At 46.4% G+C, this 21,845-nt stretch overlaps 1 protein-coding gene across 3 annotated transcripts in view; it reads left to right on the forward strand.

Moving 5' to 3' along the window:
• Window positions 1-21,845, forward strand: part of LOC119388319 (vasoactive intestinal polypeptide receptor) — a 374,164-nt gene that overhangs the window by 276,904 nt on the left and 75,415 nt on the right. For all 3 annotated transcript variants that reach the window (XM_037656025.2, XM_037656026.2, XM_037656023.2), the window contains exon 3: window positions 6,447-6,538. The gene's annotated coding sequence lies outside the window, so the exon portion shown is untranslated. The remainder of the gene's footprint in view (window positions 1-6,446; window positions 6,539-21,845) is intronic.

Below are 21,845 nucleotides of genomic sequence, written 5' to 3' on the forward strand. Positions count from 1 at the left end.
CGTGGAGGCCGGCTTGCCGGCTGCTGTGGCTTGGAGACGGTCTTGGTCTCTGTCAAGGATCGTTGTGGGGCAGGTATCGACGCGGAGTCTCACACCTGTGGCGAGGAGTACACCTTGCGACTAGTGTCGATGACTGCCGCAGGGCACTCCGCGAAGCTGTCCGTGGAACAGCTACAGGAGACAGCTGTAGCAGGGGCGCGCTGCGCCTCGCGAGCCCGAGCTCCACCGTCGAGATGGTGTGCCTCACAGCCCCCATCCGCGGCAGAGAATGTTTCTGAGAGACTTGTGAGTCTGGCACATCATTCAGGCCATGATTGCTCCCTGATGCCTTCGTAGGCATGCCACGCCTTGGCAGCCCCGCAAAGGTGGTCGATGGCCACCAGCCATTTTCGATGGTCTGGCCAGGCATGGAGGGTGCCGAGATAATTCATGGTGTCGATCCACAGAAAAACGTCGTCCTGGAAGCCGCGGAACTCCGGTGCTGACCACATAGCCAACGATGATAAAGCGGCAGGCGCGAAACTGGAGTTTAACGACGCCATGCGGTTGAGCTGGCGTGATAGTTCCGTCAGTACATGCAAGAGCTCCGTGCCGTTGTCGGCGGGAGCACCCGACGAGCCAGGCATCGCGGCTGTGGAGTATGCAGTGGTCCCGGTGCTCATGGCGGTGGGATCCATGGCTAAGGACGCGTGGATAGCGTCCCTTGACGTGAACTGGCGTCACGGCGTCGGTGAATTGGTGTGGAGCCACCGAGGAAGCATATAGCCGCCTTCCCCGAACGGTGGTTGCAGCGGCGGCAGGTGAGCAGGTGCCGAGGAGGCCTGGACGCCGTTCTCAAGTCGCGCTTACTGCGGCTGCACGTTGGCGGGTTCCATGAACGAGGAATCGTGTAAGCTTACGGTTTGATGGTCGTATACTGCGCCATTGCAACGAAGAGAAAAGAGACAATGCCATTTCCTGGGCCAGCTGTTCTATTCTGTACTTCGTGTAGTGAACAATACAGATGACGACAAAGCAGCCTAGAAAGCAAGCCACAGCGTTAGTGGTAGCTACGCGACCCGAGCTTGCGCTTGCTTGGATTTTGGACCCTCGACGTTCCTCGTCGTTCCTTCACGTTTGTACGTGAACAAACCACGCGACATGTGCCGGCAGCAAGCCTCTCCTCTCCCTCCCTCCTCTCCCTCGAACGCGGGCGGTGTGTATATAAGCGGCGGAGCGCGCGTTCGGAATTCAGTGAAGGGCGTCTTTACTTGGCTTTCGCTTGACTTGACGCTTTGCTTGACTCGAGTAGATGCGATGGAAGCAACGGTACCTTCAATCAGCGTCCCACCACTCGTTGAAGGCAACGTTACGCCACCCTCACCGTCGTCGGCGTCAACAACAGCAAGCAATGCAGAAGACAAGGCTGCGAAGAGACGAGCATACGACGCTGAACGCAAGCGTTTGAAGCGAGCTGCGGACCCGGAACTTCATGCACGCTGGAGCCGTTCAAGTCGTACTTGGTGTGCGCATCGTGTAACAATTAAGCATTCCCAAACCATACCCAATTACGCAACATTCACGCGATACCCCCACCACACTGCGACGCATTTACCCGAGTTCCCCCCGTGGGAAGATGCGGACGATTTTTTTTTCTTTTTCTCGCGCTGGCCGAGCGCGCGTGCCCAAGCTCTGTTGCCGCTGTTTCTCATTACAATATATATATATATATATATATATATATATATATATATATATATATTTATATATATATATATATATATATTATTTTTTTTTTATTTAGAAATACTGCAGGCCAATACTTTGGCCCAAGCAGGAGGGGCATTACAGAAAGAGAAAAAACAAACAAGCAAAAAAGAAACGAAAATACAACATGCGTAAACAATGCCATATGAAATGTACATAGTGCGTAAAAAGAAACAGCAATCTCACCTCGACATCACTAACATTCACAAGAAAAATGGTTTGTCAAGGCAGCCATGAAATCGTTCGATTGAAATACATGAATAGGAAGAGAATTCCACTCGCTCACCGTTCGAGGAAAGAAACCGTACTTGTGGGCGTTTCTTCGCGCGAAAATCGGCGCAAGCAAATGTTCGTGAGTGTGTCTTGTTTTTCTCGTAGTAGGCCTACATACCGAAGAGGGCAAAACCATATTATTTTTCGCAGCAAGTGTATTGTGTAGTAGTACCAGACGATTAATTTTTCTGCGTGTTTGTAGTGTCTGTATACTGTTTTGTGACATTAATGAGGATGGGGAGTCTTTCCTGGCATATTTTCCGTATATAAACCTCACAGCTTTTCTCTGGACTCGCTCAAGTTTCAAAATGTCATTTTTAGTATGTGGGTCCCAGATTTCAGCAGCATATTCTAATTTTGATCTTACGATTGCATTATAAGCTAACATTTTAGTTCTTATAGGCGCGTGTTTAAGCTTCCTCTTTACGAACCAGAGCTTCTTTAAGGCGGTTGAGCAGATATCTGAAATATGTGTTTTCCATGTTAGTTTATTGGTAAGAGTAACGCCAAGATACTTATATATTTCGACTTCGGCTACAGTTCTGTTTTCAAGCTGATAATGAAATTCACTGGGAGACTTTTTTCTTGTTACGCGCAAAAGTACGGTTTTCTCCGCATTTAGCTGCATTCCCCAATTCAAGCACCACTCAGAAATTGCTACATCTCTGCAACTCTTCATGATCATCATGTGACACTATTTCCTTATATATAACACTATCATCCGCATATAACCGAATGGACACATTTGCAGGGATAACATCTATTATATCATTAACATAAATTAAAAACAATAATGGCCCTAGCACACTGCCCTGAGGAACTCCTCATATATATATATATATATATATATATATATATATATATATATATATATATATATATATATATATATATATACACAGCGATATCAATTTACGTTTCGCTCGGGGTCCAGGCACCATCAGAATGAAATATGTAGCAACAGTGCGGTTAATATACATGCTCGTATCAAGCAGAGTAAAGATATCTTAACACAAAATGATGTACAAACGTGTCGTGATAGAAGAAAATGCTGAAAGAAAGTGGCGACACTGAAAAATATACACATATGGAAATGTACAAGTAAGTTAGCAAAAAGAAAAACAAAGCTGATAAGGAGATAAGTTAAAAGCAATAATAAACACAAAAAAACACGAAATATTCGCAGCTCGATCTGTCGTGCAAGTACACTCCACTTTTCTAGATGGTTAGATGGTTTAAAGAGACAAACAACTCAATTTGCCAGCGCATTCGTTTAAACCAGACGCGATGGTGTCGAATTTGTGATTCACAAACGATTCCCGGGCTTCCCGGTCATAATTTGAGAGAAATCGAGACTCAAGTAACGTCACATTAAGGTTATTAAAAGATTGACCGAGGAGATGCACATGTTTTGAAGTGGGCAGGTTCGGCAACGTGTTAGCGTGGGATTTATGATAGTTAAATCGTACTTGACATCACTATTCCAAAAAGCTCTCTACTGGTTATACTTGATGTAGCGTCCCTGTATACTAACATTCCGCACACTGACGGCATTGGGGCTGTCGTCGAATCCTACGAAGAAATGTCGGCCGAGAAACCTGTTGACAGCAGCACATTAGCGACATTACTCAAGCTTGTTTTAGATCTCAACAATTTTGAATTTGATGGGACACACTACAATCAAATTAGTGGAACGTCTATGGGTACACGCATTGGTACAAAATACGCAAACATTTTTATGGGCCACCTAGAAAACAAATGTTTGTTAAACCGGACACTTAAATCATTCTATTACAAACGCTTCATTGATGGTTGAGCTGTGAATATTCCGTGTTCTTTGTGCTTATTATTGCTTTCCCCTTATCTCCTTATCGGCTTTGTTTTTCTTTTTTCTTACTTACTTGTACATTTCCATATGTGCATATTTTTCAGTGTCGCCAGCCTATCAGATGTATCAACCATTGTCTTTAGCTGCTCATGCAGCATTTTCTTCTATCACGACACGTTTGTACATCATGTTGTGTTAGCATATCTTCACTCCGCTTGATATGGGCATGTATATTCACTGCACTGTTGCTACATATTTCCTTCTGATGAAGCTCGGACCCCGAGAGAAACGCAAATAAAAAATTGCTTCGCACACGTGTCTGTTTGCTGTTTCTGTGAATATTTCACCGGACCTAGAAACCCTTTGTTGTCATGGTATATATATATATATATATATATATATATATATATATATATATATATATATATATATATATATATATATACCGGGTGTCCCAGCCGTCTTTACCCAAGGGTTAAAAATACAATCTTAGAGGCAGGCGAGTGAAATCATTTGCAAATTGCTGACAGCCATCTTGGCCACTACAGATAATTTTTGTTTGGTAATTAACTAATTTGTTAATTAGGATTAGTTAACTAAATTGCTAAATATTGACTTTAGGCAAGAAATGCGACTTGCAAAGTTCGAGAGAGTCTTCAGAAGCCCCAAGTGCATTATTTGCGATAAAGAAAGTCTCACGTACGCCATTTTTTCCAAGGTGCAAAGAGAGCCCGCGAAATACAAAAAGAACCACGTGACTAGCGCATTCGCGCGCCGTGAAAATGCTGCTTTAGGCCGTGGTTTGACCCAACGAAATCAGCTGCGGCCGGGACTCGCCGGCTCCAGCGGTAGGCCGATAAGTGGGCGATGGTTTCTTGGGCCGTTGCCAACCAGTTGGCGCGCGTGACGATGCAAGTTGTAGCGAGCGCGGGCCAAGAAACCATCGTTAAGTTATCGGCCTACCGCTGCAACGGAGACGGCGAGTCGCGGCCTCAGCTGATTACAATATATATATATATATATATATATATATATATATATATATATATATATATATATATATATATATATATATAAACCAGACGAGAGTGTCATATAATTGCTGTCGCAATAAAAAGACACGCTGTCGCGTGCCTGCAACTCCTACGTTTCACCTGCCTCTTGTCAAATTGACTAGGGAATTTCCGGGTAGCTCAGTAGCACAGGGCAGCCAACGTAAAACATGCTTTCACTGCTAACATTGGGCGATGTTTTGGTGGCTTTTTAGTGTAGTGCCGAATAAGCGCCCAGGTGATGCAGTTTTGGCCACGCAGTCGGCATCATCCTTACAGTTGATGTACAACTCTAATGTTCTGCGCTGCCGTTTTGGCAGAGCCTACCGGAACAAGCGGAATCGCAAGAACTAAAGCCTACCTCGCCAGTGCCTCACCGCGCCTCTTTGATGCGAGCGACACGCAGAGCAAGCTTTGCTCGGTCGTTGCGCCGATTACGCAGTCACTGACGTCGTGCTACGTTGCCGACGTGGTCACGACAAAGGGCTATGCTTATCCCTCTCCGCTGCCCAGAAGGGTGGGAAGGCCGAGCGAGAAACCGAAGCCAGCCAAAGCGGGTTGTTTATCCCCTAACTTCCTTATTACATCACTTATTCGCAAAATTCTTGCGGCAGCATGTTTAGGTCGCACAAACGCGCAGCAATCTCTCCAGTGCAAATTTTGACCGCGAGTTTGTTTACGTGCCCTTTGACCCCACGAAGCCGTTGTGAGAAGCACGTAGATTTTCATCTTTGCATCCACTACCAAGCTCTCCCCCCTAATGCACAACTCTGCGTACGCCTATGCTTGGCGGCGCGGCGCATTCCAGCGTGCTAGAGTTGCTGTATATCCTACCTTTAGGTAGCAGAGCTGCGCGTCTGGCTTGCAAGCGCCGCTGGCACATTGCGGAAAAGCTGACGCTCGGTCAAATTTTTGTATTGCTCGACGCCGCCGGTGCAGTGAACTAAATTAACACTGGTCATCGACAGTCATTGTTTATCGCCGGTCTTCGACATGCCACCAATGTCAATCGGCGACACGGTAGGCATGTCGCCTGCAAAAACGGAGCAACCTGTGGTTGCTAGCCAGACCTATTCGCGACTAGGGTAACATATACGGTGACACTACCGCGTGCCGCTTCTCCCGCGAACATAGCTCGTCCGTTCTCTTTTCGGAGCGCCCGAAGCGATGTAATAAACTTGCTCTCTGCCGTCTCGCATGATCAGCCTAGTTCGAGCTGCAGTCTGCTCAAGTTCGCCGTCAATCTAATAGAGGCAAATAAGGTCGAACGTTTCTGTCGACATTTTTGTCCTCTTGTACACTTGCATTAGCTGCCGGCAGGTGGCGCCATTTGCAGAGCAGCAAGCGAGCAAGTATCACGCGGACTATATATAAATACGACGTGCCATTCAGGCACCACTTTAGATTTTCAATAAAGGTGGTGGTGGGAAATATTACAGAGTTTACATACTGGCTCGTAATTTGAAGCCATGGACATTACGCGTATGCAGCGGCAAGAATCACGCTTATAAAATACGCAACCACTTATTTTCTGACGTCTTTCGCAGGTGAACTTCATACTGTTCCTGAACATTACACGTGTGTTGTTCGCCAAACTGTTCGCATCGCAAACGCCACAAGCAAGGAAATACCGGTACAGGTAAGAGCACTTGGCAATGCCGTACTTGAGTTTCTCTTGCTACTTTCATGTTCGACGTCCAGAGGTTTTACCGAGCAAATGCTCTTTGGCCCGGCGGACCCTTCGCATCATAATCGAATGAAAGAACGGTCATTACAGCCTGCAGATTCCTTCAATACCTTTACTGGTCACGAAACTTCCCCGTAACTCTATGGGGGAGCTTTGTGCGCTGCAAGCGGCGGCCACGGCGCTCCGTCCAGTCTGTTGGCATTGCGCAGGCGACAGCGAAGGCGGCTGTCGGTGTCGCTGCAAAATATCTTGGCGAGTCAGCGCGCAGTTTTCACCTTATGTCCTGTATTGTGCCCAGTGTGTTGTGCCCAAGGAGGTTTAAAAAAACTTCTGGAGTGGAGGTCCCCTATACGCGCCCACGCGAGCGGGTGAAGCCTGGGAAACCGGTTGGCAGCCATCTTGCTCCAGGCAAGAGGCAGCGCAGCTTGAGCGCGGACAGCGTAATTGTGAGCTTCCGCGGGGGCGTTTCAGCGTGAGAATTGGATAGTTAGTGTCACTTATTTGGCCAAATTTTTTTGTGGTCCTGCAAGATTGAAGGAGGCAGTTTTTTACACCATAATACATTGGCTGAAACGTGCCTGATAACACGTAGTATTCGCTTCCAGCATTCCCGAAATGAAGCACATGGTGGAGTTAATAAGTGGTACATAAAATTTTATTCATCCCCGGCTTTTATACAATTTCAAAAGAAAAAAGAAGAATATACAATGTGGTTTATACGTGAATCGATAAAGCAACAAATCCAAAATAACTGCAAAATGCAACATTACACACAGCCACGACACTAACCGCATGAAACACGCGCCCTTAAAAACTAAACACAGCAAACGCAAAGATACAAAAGCAAACTAGTTGACCAGTTTGCTGCAGCTTTTGTTTACGCATTATGCAGACAATCACGAAACTAACCATATGAATGACGCACCCTTAAAAAGTAAACACAGCAAAAGAAGAGATACGAAGGCAGATTAATTGACTAGATTGCTGCACCTCTTGTTTACGCTCGTCTACATTTTTTTTTATTGCGATAGCAATTATATGGACAGTCTCGGCTGAATTTTGCCGTCGCCGTCGCCGTCGCCGCCGTCATGCACCGTATATGTATAAGTATGTATATATATATATAAAAGCCCCAAAAAAAATAATTCAGAAAAATGCTTCCGAAGCGCGGAATCGAACCAGGGACCTCTTGCTCCGCAGCGAGTGGCGCTATCCACGACGCCACGAAACGCAGATCCTTCACGTAGCTAACGGCGAGCGTTATATACATACCCTTTACCGCTGCACGGACTCAGAGACGGCAGGCGATAATAAGCGCTTCTTCATTATCAGCGAGATGGCGCTAGCAGCGCGACGGGCGCATTTAAAAGTCGTCGTCGAGCTCGCTCGCTTCTTATATTTGCGCAGCGAGAACATTGCCCTTCCGTTGTCTGCTCGCGCGGTTTTCTCGCGGTGAGGGGAAGAGGAATGTTTCACGCTTTCACCGTGATGTCCGCGCTCATGTTACCGAGTGTACGAAAGTCACTCGAGCTGAAGGGACGCCGCTAAACGAACAAACAGAAGATGCGCGCGAACTATCAAGTGTCACAGCTCGACAGTTGAAGCACGCTAGTTTCCTTCGCTGCTTCGGCCGCCTTTGCAACAGGAACGCTGTTCAAACTGAGTATCCATTGGCGAGCCTCACTTCGTATGGCATTAATTTCTTGCTATCGCATTCATTGCTTCGCCCTTGCGGCGAAACTGTGACTTTTTTAAATAACAGTCCTTAATTGTCAGCCGCGTTCTTACTCCGCTCTGGGAGTTTTAAATGCGAGGCATTTCTTAACGAACCTTTGGCACATTCAGCGTTTTTATCTACGAATCTATCTACCTAGCCACCTACGCCGGGGTGCTCTCATGATCGCCTCCTCAACTTGGTGTAGACCAAAATCGTCATGGGAGGATGGGAGGGTAAGAGGACTTGACGAATATGGCTGTCGTACCATGACATGAATAACGGGAAAATTCTGTCGCGTATGTCATCAAACCCTTTCCTCCAGACACGTGTGGCACATAGCCGTTTACCACTGGCCGCAGTGTACGGTTATGCGCCACATGTGATTGACAGTTTATATCTACCCAGGAACGGTGAAAACAGACATTAGTAATTTAAATGCGAGAGCGTTAGGAAAAACCGACATCGGCAGCGTTGACCCGACGAATGGAAAGAATAAATATTAGGATCACAGCAGGAACCGAACCCAAGCATTCTGCATGGCAATGAAGTATTCTACCACAGAGGCACGTCGGGTATATAGACTGGTTTGGAAAAACAGCCTATGCAGGCGTAATTTCGGTGCAACGTCAAGTGTGGTTGTGGTGCTGACTATCTAATTTTGCAAGAAAGCTATGCACAGTACGTATTTACTCCTATGATACAGGCGTCATATCAGATTAACGTCTGCGGTTCCAGTGTTGGCTCCGCTTTTATAGCAGTGTAATAAACTTTACCTTTGTATTCCTATGTTTCAGCAAGGCATATTGAAGCAATGCTCGACCCAGAGGAATACATTAACGAAAGTTACGTATGATATCCAGATGGTTGCACCATAATGTGCACTTAGTTTCGATAATACTGACGTATGTACTCTAACGTGAGGGCTGGCGTTACGTTGCACCACAAAGTTACCCTTTAAACGCCAGTGTTATCGACGTGCGTGGTAAGCCCACGATGTGGACACAGCTACTACGCTTGCAAAAACACGTTGATCCACCTCGTAACGCTTGGCTCAAAGCCATAAAAAACAGCATAGAAGTACTCGCTGACTGCTTCGCATGAAACAGATTGCCACAACGCGTGGGATCTGCCGAATTTTCTTCCGGTTGATTTCTTTTGAAATGTGGTGAAGCCTGATTTTACAGCGAAAGCTGTTATCAGATCACAACGGCTGTGTGGTGGTTGTCCGCTGCCGCCGCTGGTGTCCGTAACTACTATCGCGCGAAATAAGAAAACATGAAATAAATAAACAGGCTCATATGGGATTTGAATCCGGGTCCTCTCCATGGCAGCCGAGTATTCTACCACAGAGCCACGCTAGTGACTGGAACTCCTTTGCGAAAACATCCTTACGGGCGTCATGTCGGGCAAGGAATTGCGTTAAATGGGTAATATAGCGTGTCAGAAGAGTAAAATAACGACCAGGCGCCACATAATGCTAATTGCGCAACGAGTGACCGGATCGTTAATTGCTTCAAGTCCATTACAAAAGCCTCAGCCATAATTCTTAATCCAGCAACCAAACGCAGCATCAACAAAGTTCACATAAAGCCTTACAGATGTGTAGCGGGTACCTCGCTTATCCGCAGAAAGACGAATAATGGCATAGTGATTGCTTCCCTACTTCACAAAAATTATGATTTGCGGCGTAGTGGGTACCTTGCAAGTGTACTTGTATTAGTTTCCCCAAGAGAGTTTAGAACGGGCTCTAGAAAGGCCGCTCTTCCAGCTTTCGCTGTGACTGTGCTGTGTGCAGGCCCGGCGTTTTTTATGCAGAGCTTGGCAATCTTCGACAAATTGTAAATGTGGTTATCGAGTGGATCGCAGTCCAACAAGTGAGACATCCACAACACTCGCTTGTCACCAAAGGAGCAGAGAAATTCGCCATCTGCGGAACTTCCGCGCGGGCTCAAGCGACGACCCACACGTTTTCTGCCTGGAGCAATATGGCGGTCGTCGGCTTGAGCGGCGGCGCGCCGCCTCCACTGCAGAAGTTTTTTTTCAACCTCCTTGGTTGTGCCTGAGGGTCGGAAAGGATGCCGCGTACTTGCTCCATACCCTGGATTCGATCAGGATACAAGGGAAATGACGAAAAGGTCTCGTGCTCTGGCTGCCAAGAGACAGCGAACGGCGGGAAATGTGCAAGTACGCCATACCACGACGAGAAACCGGTGGTTTCACATTTCACTCCCCGCACGTGCGTGTCTGCGAAAAGCACTTCGATGAGAGTGACATTGTTCGCGTGTACCAATGGCTACTCGGAGGTGGTGTTGTGACGTCTCAGCGCGATCTTCCGAAACTTTTGCGGAGGCTGTGCCGAGGATTTTCGACGACCTCCTAGCGCATTTGTCTAGCGTAAAAACGTCTAGAGCTCGCGCGCCTACACAACAAAAACGTAAAAGATACACATAAGGTATGTGCTGTGCATATGTATCAGAGCAAACATCTGACCTAAATTAAAATATTTGGTTCCGAGTGCCGGTATCATAAGGTTTGAATTTGTTGAAGCAATAAAAAATTTCTAACCGTCGTGCAAAACAAGCCTGGTTCTGACACGCTAACAGTAGACCTAATAACACCTGATGAAGACCGCGACGCTTACGAATGCCGGAAACAAAGAAAAAATAATTTAGTGCAAGTCGCAACTGAAGAGCGGAATAAACTCACAGGGTCACTTAAGCATTCGCCTTAGACTAATCGAACGGTTAAGGACAACTTCTTTTTCTTCAGTCGACGTATTGATCCTCCCCCGCCCTCCTCCGAAAGCTGTCTGCACCTAAGGTGATCTTGCACTGCCTCCAGGATAGGAGGCATTGCAAGGTCTCTGCACCTCGCCTGTTTTTGCACTGCCTCCGTGATGGGCCCAACGATCACGGAAGCAATGCAAAGCAACGATGTCATGTGATGACTTCATCGTGTGACGCCACGTTACGTGACGTCATGAAGACATCACAAATTTTGGCGATCTGTTACGTCATATGGTGACGTCATCTCGTGATGATGGTTCTTTGCATTACTCGTGTTGACGTCCCGACGCGGGGCGCCGCCGGCGCCGACGGTCAATTTTCGCGCTTGATGAGGCATATAACGCATCCGCCTTAACAACAGCAAATGAGCACTGCGAAGACTACACAGTATGGCATGAGCGACCGAACTTTAAACGCGGCACGGTGCCGTAGTGATAAACCAACGCAAAAGAAAATACAAACCAGGGAAAAGCCCATATCAAGTATTTCTTGGCGCTCCTCAATTACTAATTCAAAGCACTGATTCATTCAAAGTGACTGTTGGTTCGATAAATACGAGGCTACTTTAAGATATATATCTTCGTATCATGACAAACACCAGCTGTATAGACTGAAAGGTTTTATATGCGCGTTCAAGAGTTGCAGCCACTGTACTTCCGCGACACATTAAGATCCGCCAGAGCCCTTGAAGGACTCTGAATCATCCGCAGATTTCCACTAGATGCGTTAAGAAAACGGAAGAAACATGTTTTTGTAGCGGTAGTATATCGCACAGCGGAGGCAGCATGCGTTTGTCGCCGAGGTTTGTAACCGGGGGCACGACACCGGTTACAGAATAGAGCGTTTACCCTGTCTGCTCTTACAGGCTTTCCTGCTGCTCTATACTCCCGACGTGCTGCCTGATGCGGCCTTTCTTTGCGGCGACACCTCGTGCACCGTGGAAATGCCAGTTAATTCGACGCTACCGCCAAGAGTGGCTAATCATCCGTTCCTGCGCCAGCAACCATGGTCATCGACTGCCACTATCAACGCCACTATCTTCGTGGGAGGCACTGCATATAAGCATTTTCCTGGAGAGGCTTGCTTGGGGCATGACACCGGTTACAGAATGGAGCGTTTACCCTGGCTGCTCTTACAGGCTTTCCTGCTGCTCTATACTCCCGACGTGCTGCCTGATGCGGCCTTTCTTTGCGGCGACACCTCGTGCACCGTGGAAATGCCAGTTAATTCGACGCTACCGCCAAGAGTGGCTAATCATCCGTTCCTACGCCAGCAACCATGGTCATCGACTGCCACTATCAACGCCACTATCTTCGTGGGAGGCACTGCACATAAGCATTTACCTGGAGAGGCTTGCTTGGGGCACGACACCGGTTACAGAATAGAGCGTTTACCCTGTCTGCTCTTACAGGCTTTCCTGCTACTCTATACTCCCGACGTGCTGCCTGATGCGGCCTTTCTTTGCGGCGACACCTCGTGCACCGTGTAAATGCCAGTTAATTCGACGCTACCGCCAAGAGTGGCTAATCATCCGTTCCTACGCCAGCAACCATGGTCATCGACTGCCACTATCAACGCCACTATCTTCGTGGGAGGCACTGCACATAAGCATTTTCCTGGAGAGGCTTGCTTGGGGCACGACACCGGTTACAGAATGGAGCGTTTACCCTGTCTGCTCTTACAGGCTTTCCTGCTGCTCTATACTCCCGACGTGCTGCCTGATGCGGCCTTTCTTTGCGGCGACACCTCGTGCACTTTGGAAATGCCAGTTAATTCGACGCTACCGCCAAGAGTGGCTAATCATCCGTTCCTACGCCAGCAACCATGGTCATCGACTGCCACTATCAACGCCACTATCTTCGTGGGAGGCACTGCATATAAGCATTTTCCTGAAGAGGCTTGCTTGGGGCACGACACCGGTTACAGAATGGAGCATTTACCCTGTCTGCTCTTACAGGTTAGTTATGTAGACTGCTCTTGCTGTCCTCGCAGCAGCAATCGTTGCTTTCTTATGGCGTCGTGCCCCAGCGAACTGTTCATTATGTTTGAATGCTGTAAGAATTGGTTTCGCATGTATACTTGTAGCCTGCTTTTATTGCTAGCCGGAGACGTTGAATCTAATCCCCGTCCTAACACAAACGAAGTTCTAGCTACCGTCCTGGCCACTGTCCAGAGGATAGATTCAAGGCAAGAAGAAATACTGAATGATCTGCGCGCCCTTAAACTTTGGCAGATGTCTGTTGATGTCGAACTAAAGCAGATATCCTCCCGAATGCATGCAGTGGAAGTTGACGTCATGGCTTTAAAGCAAAGCCACGACAGTTCAATTACTTCCTTGTCTCAAATTTCTGGTGACAACATACGCGAAAAAATTAAGGAGATTGAATTACGATGCGAAGATGCAGAGAATAGGTCACGGCGTTCTAACCTGCTTTTCTTTGGCCTACCCGACGAACCGTCTGAATCCTGGTCCTCATCCGAACAGAAGGTTATTCAATTATGTTCGCAGAACCTGGGTATAACACTTCAATCTTCGCAAATTGAAAGAGCCCACAGGCTTGGCAGATACAACGCTGATAAGTGTAGACCGATCATCATAAAGTGCGCTTTCCTTAAAGACAAGCACAGCATCTTAGAAATGGGCCACAAACTGAAAGGCACGCATTTTGCCATCCGTGAGGATTTTTCTCCTCAAACACGGCTTGCCAGAAAAAAGCCATTGGAATTTGGAAAAGGTAAAAACGTACCTTTCAAGCTTTCAGTTGATAAACTGCGTATCGATAACGTTACTTACGTGTATGACGCTAACAATGACAAAATAACACATGCTTCGCGATAGCTCGCACGAAATACGGCTGCGCGCACACTTGCAAAGAATTTCCTGTCGCATGCTGATCCCATTCAGTACAAAAACTTCGCTTTATCATACACCAACATACGTAGTATTATTCCAAAGTGTACTGAGTTGTGCTCATATCTTGAAAACTGCAACTGTGATATCTTGCTGCTTACTGAAACTTGTCTTTACCCTAATATCACAGATAGTGAAGTTTTGCTTGATTCACCTGATTTCCACATTTACAGGAAAGATAGGATAGGTAGAGCTGGTGGGGGCGTACTTATTGCCATAAAAAGTCATATCACGTCTTTTGTGATTGATATTCCGTCACGGTTGGAAATTATTTGGGTGTGCTCCTCATCACATGCATCTAAAACAGTCTTCGGGGTCTGCTACAGGCCGCCTGATAGCTCAGACAGCTTTATCACTGATTTGCACGACAATTTGACGAATCTGCGCTCGAAATTTCCTAAAGCTGACGTCTTCCTCTTGGGGGATTTCAACTACCCTGAAATTGACTGGTCCAATCTAACTTCCCACTCACGCAGTTCCAGAGAATTTCTTGCTCTAACTCTTGATTTCTCTTTTGTTCAATTAATTGATCAACCCACGCGCCATCACAACATCTTTGACCTGCTTCTATCATCAGCTCCTGAAAAGGTTACGTCGACCTTATATCTAGATGGTCTCAGTGATCACCGCTTCATTCAGTTATCTATTAGTTTACCTACATCCAAGCGTCATGTTTCTCCAAGGCCCATACTTGATTATAAAAGAGGTGATTATCAATCCATAAATCAGAGTTTAGAAGACTTCTCTCGCTCATTTATGACCTCTTTCTTCAACCGCTCAGTCAATGAAAATTGGTGCCTTCATAAAGAAAAATTGTTGAGCCTGGTGCATCAATATATTCCTCGTTTGACTATTCGCGTAGACATATCTAAACCTTGGTATACTCGTACACTTCACACCCTTCGAAATAAAAAGAAGCGTCTTTTCAGAAAGAGAAAGTTATTGCAATCTTCGATGGCGTGGGCTAAGCATCGTGTTTCTCAAAAGGTTTACTGTCATGCAGTGCGTCAAGCGAAACACAAGTTCTTTTCGCATGACCTCCAGTCACTTTTAAAAAACGACCCCAAGAAATTCTGGAAATTAATCGCTCCCACGTGCTCTAACACCCGCATTATGATTTTAAATAGTGCTGGTGTTGCGGTCGCTCCTGAAATTTGTCCAGTCGTGTTCAATAATTACTTCACTTCAGTCTTTACGAAAGAAAACTACACTAATATGCCTATGCCACCTACATTTGAGTATCGTTTTATGGATCCTGTAGATGTTAAACCTGCAGGTATCTCATCCTTAATAACAAATCTCAAGACATCAACATGCTCGGGTGTCGACGGCATAAACTCAAAAATTTTAAAGCAGACTGTCGTCCCGTCTAGCACAATTCTCGGTTATATCTTTCCGCAATCATTACAAACTGGCGAGGTTCCATGTGATTGGAAAATTGCAAAGGTCATCCCGGTCTTCAAATCTGGGGACAAATGCCTGCCCAGTAATTATCGTCCCATATCCCTAATGAGCATACCATGTAAGCTACTTGAGCACATTATTTCTTCACATGTTGCATCACACTTTGAGCAAAACCAGTACTTTTTTTAAAAATCAGCACGGCTTCCGCAAGAGACTTTCCTGCGACACACAGCTTATTGAATTCACGCATGAGATATTTAACAATATGGATGAAAATTTACCAACAGACAGCATATTCATCGACTTTTCTAAGGCATTTGATCGTGTAGCGCATTGTCGATTAATAGCTAAAGTGTCATCTTTAAACTTAGATTCCCATACAGTCTCTCGGTTTAGAAACTTCCTGTGTTTTCGCAAACAGTGTACTGTAATTAATAACATGTCTTCCTCTCTCTCGGAGGTGACATCTGGCGTCCCACAGGGGAGTGTAATCGGGCCTTTGTTATTTTTAATTTTTATAAATGATCATCCCTCTGAAATTACGTCATCCATTCGCCTTTTTGCGGACTACTGCATAATCTACCGCAAAATCACTTCACCATCTGATCATATAGCTTTACAGCAAGATCTTGATCGTGTAACCACATGGTGCTCAGATTGGCTAATGACATTAAACGTAGATAAGTGTAATCAAATGACCTTCACTCGAAAGCGATCACTCTCAACATTTCAGTATTTCCTTGATGGTAGCCCTCTAAGACCAACGTCATCTTATAAGTATCTAGGCATCCATCTGACATCGAACCTTTCCTGGTCCAGTCATATCAACAAGATTACAGCTGACGCGTCTCGTACGCTTGGTTGCCTAAAACACAATCTTCGCGATGCCCCTCCTTGCACGCGCAAGCTCGCTTATCAAACACTTGTGCGTCCTAAACTCGAATACGCGTCTTCTATATGGTCACCTGAACAAGCATATCTATCCCGAAGCCTGGAATCGGTTCAAAACCGCGCTGCTCGCTTTATAGTCAGTAACTACAACAGGCATTCCAGCGTAACAAAAATCAAGCAGTCGCTCTCTCTTTCCTCCCTCGCCTCCCGCAGAAACATTTCACTTCTCTGTCTGTTGCACAGAATCATCAACAGCAAGCATCGTTCTTCTTTGCCACTTCTCAAACCTCATCGATGTTCCCGTCGTTTGCAGCATAACCTCAGTTTTCAGCGTCTATACGGTCACACTAACGCCTTTAATTTATCTGCGTTACCACGTGCCATTGTACTCTGGAACAATCTTCCTGAGAATATAGCTAACGTCAAAGAGACCGAGATCTTTAGGAGGCTGCTTGAAAAACTGCCTCTTGAGCCCTAGAAGTGTATGTCTTATCTATGTACTGCGGCTAGTTTCTGATTCTTAATCCGGATAAATGGCCTTTAACATTGCGTAACGCTTTATCCCCATTACTTTGTGGCTTTCATTGAAAAATATGACATCAGTTGTATTATATACTTATGTATGATGGTTCGAATTGTATAATGTTATTGTTTGCCGTCTCGTTTGGTTGTTTCAATTTGCGCAGCCAAGACTTTTCGTGTATACAAGCATATTGTTTACTTCTTTTTTTTCTTCCTCACTTTGCATTTGCATTGATCGCTCTTTGTAAAACAAAACAAAATGTATCCCCCCCCCCTCACTAAATGTTCCCCCGTGGAACCCGTGAGGTACTTGTATAAATAAATAAATAAAAAAAGACGATTTTCGTGCTCCCAAGGCCTCATTCGACGCTAAATTGCACTGTATTAGAGCTTCCCCGAATGTGCGGGAAGGTAATATTGCTCTGAAGATATAATCAACGTTCACGGGTACATTCAATCACGTTTTCCGGTTCCGATGCGTGCCGTAGAACTGCAGCGCCGGCTCCGCACCGATGCCCCCGCACGGGCGAGGGCGCCCCTAGCCGCTGCTCTTGTCCCTATATCAAACTTTTGCGGAAGCTTCATGACCAGTAAAAGTATTGAAGGACTCTGCCGCCTGTCTCAAGAAATTTGCTATATTTGGCAATACCTGACGATACATCGCGAGAAGGTGAAGAAAGATGCAACACCTCTAATCACGGAAGTGAGGGCCAGGTTGGGTATGAAAGGCCAGGATGAGCCCGTCAACGTTAAAGCCACTGTGCAGCCAGAAAAGGCGCGTGAAATCGGGGCGGACACCCGTCTGGAATCATCGAATAAAGGACGCCGACCACACGGAAGGAAACAATCTATTGACGTGAAAGCGAATTAGGAAGGAGAGCTGAAGCATGCGATCTAAACATCTTGCGTACGGGACAGCTGGACTCTCGAGATCGCACATTTAGGCCCTGTGTTTTGTTCTTTCTCCCGTCACCGACCCTCCATCGGCTTTTCACTCATCTCCGTCGCTTTCCTGTTCTGCCTTAAAGGGACTGTCTACCATCCTTCGTCGCTTTTCTTTTTTGTATCGCAATAGAAAGCGTACCGTCTGAGTTGTCCAACCTTGCACGGTTTCTACAGAAAGTGAGTAGAAATTTTTACAACACATTTTTCGATCTGCGTTCGGTCTTCTTCCATTGGTGTGAGCACGGCCACAACACTGGCTGGCGGACGCGATGATGATTGTAGTGCCGCTGAAAGTCGAAAACTGCAACCACATGCAGTTTTAACGCCATAGCGTTAAAGAGCTTGCTTCGCAGAATTTCCGGTGTCGGTGTCGGCGGTTGTGAGCGAAAAATCATCATCTTGTCCGTGACCGAAAAATCGAGAAAGCTGCAATTAAAGTAAATAATAAAAATGTTGGGTCCGAGTGAGAATCGAACCCAGGCCGTCTGTGTGGCAAGCAGGTGTTCTACCACACAGCCACACCTCTTTTTTTCTTTGTTGCCTTGCTTTGGTACAGACAGAATACAAAAACACGGGTTGTAGAATCACTCAATATGCGCTGTACATGTGGTAATGGTTATCAACCAGCATGTTGCTGGTATCATCAGGTTAATTCTCCCAAAGTCACCAGCGGCTCTAATCTTGAGAGCCAGTCGGGTGATTCGGGTGCAGCTTTTTGTATCTCGAGAAACCAATGAATGTTTTCTGTCAAGTAGGCTCGTACAGGCCGCGCATTCTTATCAAAATGGTAGCCTGCCATTCTCGATCGCCACAATGAGTGCAGGCCCATGAGCATTATTGCGTCAAATGGTGACCCATCCTCGCAGTTCACATTCAAGTACCGGATGCCATACGTGTTGAGTGTCAATTCTTTCCTAATAGTTCTTTGTAGAACATTCCCAAAATAAACCCCTTCCCAACAGTGTAAAAAAACATGATCTATAGTTTCTGGCTGCTTACTAATTAAACCATGTGTACCCCATGGCATGAAGCATCCCCTTTTCTCCAAAAAAGCTACAGCCGCGCCTCTGCTTGGTACTGCACTGAAAGTAACTTTCGTGCTTCGCAAACATACGCGTCCTGTATACAGGCGTCACAGTACGAGATGTAATATCGCAGTAATATTGCGTGGTACAGCGTACGTTGTCATCGGGCTTCACACCATGCGAATATCATAACGACTTGGTGGTTTAAAGCCAGCCACCCATTACAAAAGGCACAGACATTACTGCGCGTATTCCCTTAAGCTGACGTAGTGGGTGCATTGCACCTTCGAAAAAGTTTCTCGCGTATAATTGATCACGGATTAATGTATGCTACCAATTACATAAGGCACACATCCTAGTGCGCGCATTCTGTTACACACACGTAGTCAGTGCACTGATACTTCGAAAAACATGTCACCCGCACAAACGTTTTCTCACGCCACCGGGCTCTTCACGCGCTTGTGATGGATTCTGTGTGGTCGACAAGCGCCAACCACACTCTTACTCATCGGCGAGTTTTGGAGCGGCATCAATGTCAAGTGCCGCACGACAACGAGGGTGTCCACACAAGACGGAGGCAGAGAAGGCAGACACCAAAGCTCCGCTTGCTGCGGCTATGCGACCACATTGTACGTTGTCAATTACATTGCAGTATGCGCAATCTGAACTTCTCGACTAACAACATACAATAAAAAAATGGTGCAGTGGCTTAGCTCGGCTATGCCAGGATAACGTAGCGTTAGCAAAGGTTCAGTTAATTATTGTTAGCTTTCCTGCATGTCTAGGATTAGCTTGATTATCATGCTTACTGCTGCTGGCACATGTATATTTTGCCAGGCAACTACTTCGGGATCCGATGAGTTAAGCTTCTCCGCTCTTCTGCGCCGTTGAGCAGAATTTGCGCGCTCCTTCTCCATGGCTATACCACACTGGCAAACGCCAGTCAGAGGAGCTATCCAGCGGCTCCAGCACAGTGTCAGATGGCGACTACACAGCGAAGGCCAATAGCTGCGCGCGCGCGCCGGCGCTAATACGTCTTCCAAGGCTACGACGTCACTCCTCTGGAAAGCGCAGACCGGCGGCGGCGAGTCGCGCGCGCCAGAGGGGGAACGCGCGGGAGCTGCCGGCTCCGGTGCGTGACATCACTGATCCTCGCGCATGCGCAGCACGGCTTTCGAGGATCCACGCGAAACTGGCTCGACTAGGCCAGTGTAGCTAACGCTACAAAAGTATGCACTAAGTGGTCGAAGTACGCACTAGGGGCAGGATTCATTCTAAAAAGACAGGGCGTGCAAACACGGACACGAGACAGAAGTCAGGACACGACAAATGCCGACTAACAACTGAATAGATGCACAACGGCGGAAAAGAAAGAAGGCACGAAAACTTATATGCGTATGCCCGTGCAATAGGTGAACCTATCAATCCAGCACGCGTGGGGGCCTACGTAAAAGATAACTGTAAGGCATTTTATGTCATCTTTGTGCATGTTAATCGATGGTTGGCTCACGCATGCGCTACCACTATTCTCGATATGCCATGCCTCAATCATCAGACGCGTTGCTTCATTCCTATGTCGGTACAAAACTGCGCATTCATTGAATTTTGCCGTGCATTTACACTCTAGACAATGTAACGATAGATTAGAAGGTGAGCCTCCGGTTAGTGATCTTTTATGTTCTACTAATATCTGGTTAATGCAGCGGCCCGTCTGTCCTACGAAGAAGCGGCCGCAGCTGAAAGAAACCTTATACGCCACACTTTTACGGCAATCAGTGAATTTGTTAGTGTGCTTTACGAAACAAATATCGGTTCGCTTCTTGTCTATTACTCGCTCATTCTTCCTCTGCACAGCGGCACATATCTTACCTAGTTTATTGGCAGCCGTGAAAACAACTTAACGCGGTATCTACTTCCTACTTTCTTTAGCCTGTGAGGTACGCAATGAATGTACGGTATAGCTACGACACGTTTCTTCCTATGGCTTTCTCCAACCATGCTCGGACTTAACATAATGGACTTCTTTAAACGCTCAGCGACAGTGGCCACTGCATCACGGGGATAACCTACATCTAAAAGACGCGTAAGCTGTGCGTTAAAGCTATCACTCATTTTGTGCTCACACGCCTTACCATATCGACATATGCCATATTGACCGCGGAATCTTCGCGTCAAGTCAGATTTTACCAGGATTGCCTCAAGGTCCGTTGCTGTACCCCGCGTGACGATCGCCGCCAGAAACAGCTATACGGCGACTGGATGAGGGTAGCTAACCAGCATGCGGAATTCATATCGAGGGTTAAACTTCGACAACTTCAACCATTTCGGAGGAAGATTTTTCTACTGTTTCATCGCAAAATAACTTGCTAGTCCTTGAAGGAGCTGCCTTAGAAGAGCGTCACTGCAAAACCTTAGCCTTAGGTCCCAAATACTGTTTTAAGCCGAACCTGAAACCAATAGACATTTTTAGCTTGCCGCGTATAATCACTAGACTAGTTCCTGAAGAAGAGCGCTCCCACTGCATTTCAGACTGTGTTCCTAGTATCAAGGGATCTAATATGCACCTCAAGTGTCCTGATACTATCCGGCCTTTGGTTCATTATTGTGAAGAAACTCAGGCCAGTAATATCAGATAAGGAAGGGTATTTTGTAATTATGACGGACAGTTTGTTCTCAGAAAAAGCATTAACAGCCATAACAAAGAATTTTAGGACGGTAAAACTTAAACCATCAGTAGTTAGGCAACGTTCTGTCGACCTTTTGTTAAAGGGACCGACAACCAACTTTTGTGGTACCCGTTTTCTTGACTGCAATGGGAAGCTTACCGGTCAGAGCTTCTAATCACGGAGTGGTAACGTGGAGAACGCCGTAAAACATTTGTAATCAGAGTTTTTCGATCTGCAGCGATTATGCAGTCTTAATATCACATGCTGCAAACAGTGAGAGGTGAGAGCGATGGCGATTATACGCCAGCAGTGGTGACAAGTTATGCCCTAAGTATGAAAAGGCAATGTTACATTTGCAAAGCCTGCGGTGCCGCGACTACTGCTTTCTAGCA

The sequence above is a fragment of the Rhipicephalus sanguineus genome, chromosome 3 (genome assembly GCF_013339695.2).
Source record: "Rhipicephalus sanguineus isolate Rsan-2018 chromosome 3, BIME_Rsan_1.4, whole genome shotgun sequence".
Lineage (NCBI taxonomy): Eukaryota > Metazoa > Arthropoda > Arachnida > Ixodida > Ixodidae > Rhipicephalus > Rhipicephalus sanguineus.